Raw genomic sequence first — 5,778 nt, 5'->3', positions numbered from 1 at the left:
GCTGACATCTTGAAATCTCTACAAATACTGAGTTTCTTCTTCTTTTTCTACTTGTTCTTCTTCTTGTTATTTTTCTTGTTATTCTTTTTCTACTTGTTCTTCTTCTTGTTATTTTTCTTGTTCTTCTTCTTGTTATTTTTCTTGTTCTTCTTTTTCTACTTGTTCTTCTACTTGTTCTTCTTCTTGTTATTTTTCTTGTTCTTCTTGTTATTTTTTCTTGTTCTTGTTCTTCTTCTTTTTCTACTTGTTATTCTTCTTGTTCTTCTTCTTGTTATTTTTCTTGTTCTTCTTCTCCCTTGGAGGAATGATTGACCTTGTTTATAATGACATGCTCATTCTCTCAGCGCTCACACTCTCAACGTTATTGTGGTTGTTAATAGTTTTGTTGTTATTTGTTACCTGTCTCAGGATCACCAAGAAGACTTTGAGTTGCTATCGTTCTGGCTGTCCAACACGTATCACATTCTCAGCTGCCTGAAGCAGTACAGTGGAGAAGAGGTGGGATGGTTGTTTCTAGCATCACACCATCACCATCCACAGAGATCCTTATTGTTTGTGTTCGACACAGAGATTGTAATTGAGATTAAGGAGTCAAATCTATTCCACTCATTATTTTGTACAGTGTTTTTATTTTAATATATATATTTTTAGTTAAGAACAAATTCTTATTTACAAAGTCAGTGTTTAAAAAAACAACATTTTTATTTCACTAGGCAAGTCAGTTAAGAACAAAATCTTATTTTCAACGACGGCCTACCGGGAAACAGTGGGTTAAACTGCCTTGTTCAGGGGGCAGAACGACAGATTTTTACCTTGTCAGCTCGGGGATTCTATCTTGCAACCGTTTTGGGTTACAAGTCCAACACTCTAACCACTAGGCTACGCTGCCGCCCCTATGAAGTAAATGTATACATTCTTCTTCTTCTCCATCTTTCCATTCTGGAACTGATGTTACTTTTTCTTTGAAACAGAACTCTCGGCGTCAGAAGAAGAACTGCTTACAGAACTTTGACTTGTCTGAACACAGACAGATCTTCAGTGATCTGGCCATCCGTATCTACCACCAATTTATATCTGTTATGGAGAAGACTCTTATACCCATGATCGGTAGGTTTTCTCTCATAAGACAACATGATATACATTGATATGATGTACATTGATGTGTAGTCACTTTCCAATCCATTAAATATCTGTTTACAATAAATTATTTCTATCCTCAAGATTATTATATTTAAAGGTAATAAATAAAGTGTTTCAATCATTCGGCTATTCATACCTGTTCTACGTAATGAGTGTGTTTACGCGGCTCTGTTTTCCTCCAGTTCCCTGTATGCTGGAGCACGAGAGTCTCAGGACATCTCTAGTATGAAGCCTACAGGTTTCCGTAAGCGTTCTAGCAGCATCTATGAGGACCAGGAGGTCTGCACCATCTACTCTCTCCTCCAGCAACCCAGTCTATACCACAGCACTATGAGTCAGCACGGCATGGAGGAGGGGCTGGTCAGACAGGTAGGGGGTGGGGTGGGGGGTCAGACCGGGGTCGAAGGTCAGATGGGGTCAGACAGGTGGGGAAAGGGGGGGGGTCAGAGGTAGGGGGCAGACTAGTGGTGATGGGGGTCAGACAAGTAGGGGTGGGGGGTCAGTGTGTGTGTGTGTGTGTGTGTGTGTGGGAAAGGAAAGGAAAGGAAAGGAGTAAACTCCCTCTTGGGATCAATTGTGGTGTTTCACAGGGATTGATTCTTGGACCTGTGTCATTTCCAGTTTATATTAAACTCAACTAACTGTGTGTATCTGTGTTGTCCAACAGGCTGTGAAACAGACCTTCTTCCTGGTGGGTGCGGACACACTCAACAACATCCTGCTACGCAAAGATGTGCTCCTGTAGGAAGGGCATGCAGATCAGGTAGGGGACAGAGTGTGTGTGTATCCATGTGTGTGTGTGTGTTGAACAAGAAGAGAGGAAGGAAAGAGAGAACCAGTAAGGAAGAGAGAACCCGAGAAGAAGAGAGAACCAGTGAGGAAGAGAGAACCAGAGAGGGAGAGAGAACCAGGAAGGAAGAAAGAACCAGAGAGGAAGAGAGAACCGGAGAAGAAGAGAGAACCGGAGAAGAAGAGAGAACCAGGAGGGAGAGAGAACCAGGAGGGAGAGAGAACCGGAGAGGAAGAGAGAACCAGGGAGGAGAGAACCAGGGAGGGAGAGAACCAGGGAGGGAGAGAACCAGGGAGAGAGAGAACCAGGAAGGGAGAGAGAACCAGGAAGGGAGAGAGAACCAGGAAGGGAGAGAGAACCGGAGAGGAAGAGAGAACCGGAGAAGAAGAGAGAACCAGGGAGGAGAGAGAACCAGGAAGGGAGAGAGAACCGGATCAGAAGAGAGAACGAGGAAGGGAGAGAGAACCAGGGAGGGAGAGAGAACCAGGAAGGGAGAGAGAACCATGGAGCGAGAGATGGAAAGCTAAATCCTACTCAACAAACAGTGAAAGTTCCTACAATATGTGTTAGGTAACATAACAACGTTTCAGTTACCTGTCTGTGTGTTAAGTAACATAATAACAACGTTTCAGTTACCTGTCTGTGTGTTAAGTAACGTAATAACAACGTTTCAGTTACCTGTCTGTGTTTTCCAGGTGTAACATCAGTTACCTGTCTGTGTTTTCCAGGTGTAACATCAGTTACCTGTCTGTGTTTTCCAGGTGTAACATAAGTCACCTGGAGGCGTGGCTAAAGGAGAAGGACCTAGTGCAGGGTACCATGGCTACTCTGAAGCCTCTGTCTCAGGCTGCCTGGCTGCTGCAGGTCAACAAGACCACTGATGACGACATCAAAGACATCACAGAGCAATGCTCAGAACTCAGCCCTGTACAGGTACTGAAGCGGCAGGTAGCCTAGCGGTGACGTGCGTTGTGCCAGATCGCTGGTTCAAATCCCTAGAAAAAAATCTGCCGATGTGCCCTTGAGCAAAGCACTTAACCCTAATTGCTCCTGTAAGTCGCTCTGGATAAGAGCATCTGCTGAAATGTAATCGAAAGCATGTTTAAATGAATCTTGTTTTACCGCCCTGTTCTAGATTGTCAAGATTTTGAACTCTTACAAGCCCACTGATGATTTTGAGAAAAGGGTGGCACCATCATTCGTCCGCAAAATTCAGGTAAATCTCGATCCTATGACAAGGATCAGGAGCACCTGCCTTTTACACAGTTTGAATTATTATTACATTTGAATTACTAGAAATTATATCATTTTAATCACAACGTCTCCATGAACTACATCTATGAAAGTAATTTATTTCCCTTGTCCCCAGGGCTTGCTCCAAGACCGTGAGGGGGGATCCTCCCAGCTGATGCTGGATACCCAGTATCGTTTCCAAGTCACCTTCCCCTTCACCCCGTCCTCTCAGGCCCTGGAGCTACTGGAGATACCATCCAGCCTCAGACTGGGCTTCCTCACCAGGATCTAACCCCTGACCTCTGACCCTTCACCCTGTCCTCTCAGGCCCTGGAGCTACTGCAGATACCATCCAGCCTCAGACTGGGCTTCCACACCAGGATCTAACCTCTAACCCCTGACCTCTGACCCATTCACCCCGTGAATCTCAGGCCCTGAAGCTACTGCAGATACCATCCAGCCTCAGACTGGGCTTCCTCACCAGGACCTAAACTCTGACCCCTGACTAGAGAAGCGGTCCAGTAACCTAAAGATGGCTGGTTTTTAATCCCAGTGATGACAGGGGAAAAGCTGTCAGGAGTGAAGCTTGCCGCTTTCTACTAGAGTCTCAGGTGGCTCCGACTGCCATTGTGTCCTTGAGCAAGGCACTCCTAACCAATCAATCAATCAATCAATCAATCAAATGTATTTATGAAGCTCTTTTTACATCAGCCGATGTCACAAAGTGCTGTACAGAAACCCAGCCTAAAACCCCCAAACAGTAAAAGCAATGTTGATGTAGAAGCACATTGGCTCCAGGGACACTGCTCTAAAACCAACCTTTTACAATCATCACAGTAATTATGGATCCAAATAACCAAAGATCCTTTTAAAAGAAAGAGTGTTTTGATTTACACTTGTTATACAGTTTGATAGAAATATTAAATGACTCCTGACTAATGTACAGCAAAAATGCAGATGCTGTTGATTTTCTAAAGCTTGGTAATATAACGAGAAACCTTACTTTCTCAGTTCAGATGAGATGACAAATGTGAACTGTGTTGTTGTTTTTTATATTGTCTTGTCTGTGCAAATTGAGAATGTGACCACTCAATGTTATTGAGTATCATGCACAGTAAATAAATCATGGCTTGTTTTTTTGTTTTTAAGATACTTTTTTGTTTAGGGTGGGGGGGGTATTATGCGACATGTAAAAACATGTGCCTAAAATTAATTATATTAATAGAATATTGTATTAGTTGATGATGATTCTATTTGCAAATTTCTGTACAGGAGCACTTTAGACCTGCAAATGATACAGTAGGACCAGGGTTAGTCCAAACCTCTTTCTGATACAGTAGGAGTAGGACCAGGGTTAGACCAAACCTCTTTCTGATACAGTAGGACCAGGGTTAGACCAAACCTCTTTCTGATACATACAGTAGGACCAGGGTTAGTCCAAACCTCTTTCTTCTGATACAAACCGTCTTTCTGATACCATAGGACCAGGGTTAGTCCAAACCTCTTTCTGATACCAAACCTAGTAGGACCAGGGTTAGTCCAAACCTCTTTTGATACAGTAGGACCAGGGTTAGTCCAAACCTCTCTTTGATACAGTAGGACCAGGGTTATACAGTCCAAAACCTCTTTCTGATACAGTAGGACCAGGGTTAGTCCAAACCTCTTTCTGATACAGTAGGACCAGGGTTCCAAACCTCTCTTTGATACAGTAGGACCAGGATGATACAGTAGGACCAGGGTTAGTCCAAACCTCTATTTGATACAGTAAGACCAGGGTTATTCCAAACCTTTTCTGATACTGTAGGACCAAGTCCAAACCTCTATTTGATACAGTAGGACCAGGGTTAGTCCAAACCTCTCTTTGATACAGTAGGACCAGGGTTGGTCCAAACCTCTTTGATACAGTAGGACCAGGGTTAGTCCAAACCTCTCTTTGATACAGTAGGACCAGGGTTAGTCCAAACCTCTCTTTGATACAGTAGGACCAGGGTTAGTCCAAACCTCTTTACAGTGATACAGTACAGGACCAGGGTTAGTCCAAACCTCTTTTGATACAGTAGGACCAGGGTTAGTCCAAACCTCTTTCTTTGATACAGTAGGACCAGGGTTAGTCCAAACCTCTTTTGATACAGTATTGGGGTTATTCCAAATCTCTTTCTGATACAGGGACCAGGGGTTATTCCAAAACCGTCTGATACTACCAGGGTTAGTCCAAACCTCTTTGATACAGTAGGACCAGTTGATACAGTAGGACCAGGGTTAGTCCAAACCTCTCAGTTTGAAACCTCTCTTTGATACAGTAGGAAACCATACAGTAGGTTAGTCCAAACCTCTTTCTGATACAGTAGGACCAGGGTTATTCCAAACCTCTTTCTGATACAGTAGGACCAGGGTTAGTCCAAACCTCTTTTAGATACAGTAGGACCAGGGTTAGTCCAAACCTCTCTTTGATACAGTAGGACCAGGGTTAGTCCAAACCTTAGTCTTTTTGATACAGTAGGACCATACAGGGACCAGGGTTAGTCCAAACCAGGTTAGTCCAAACCTCTTTCTGATACTCTCTTTGATACAGTAGGACCAGGGTTAGTCCAAACCTCTCTTTGATACAGTAGGAC

At 43.5% G+C, this 5,778-nt stretch overlaps 1 pseudogene; it reads left to right on the top strand.

Annotated features, from left to right (window-relative positions):
• The first annotated feature begins 503 nt into the window (after window positions 1-503).
• Window positions 504-3,656, top strand: LOC135532899 (unconventional myosin-Vc-like; annotated as a pseudogene).
• The last annotated feature ends 2,122 nt before the right edge of the window (window positions 3,657-5,778 follow it).

The sequence above is a fragment of the Oncorhynchus masou genome, unplaced genomic scaffold (genome assembly GCF_036934945.1).
Source record: "Oncorhynchus masou masou isolate Uvic2021 unplaced genomic scaffold, UVic_Omas_1.1 unplaced_scaffold_2097, whole genome shotgun sequence".
Lineage (NCBI taxonomy): Eukaryota > Metazoa > Chordata > Actinopteri > Salmoniformes > Salmonidae > Oncorhynchus > Oncorhynchus masou.
Note: the sequence above shows the minus strand (reverse complement) of the source record. Positions and strands in the feature narration are given on the sequence as shown.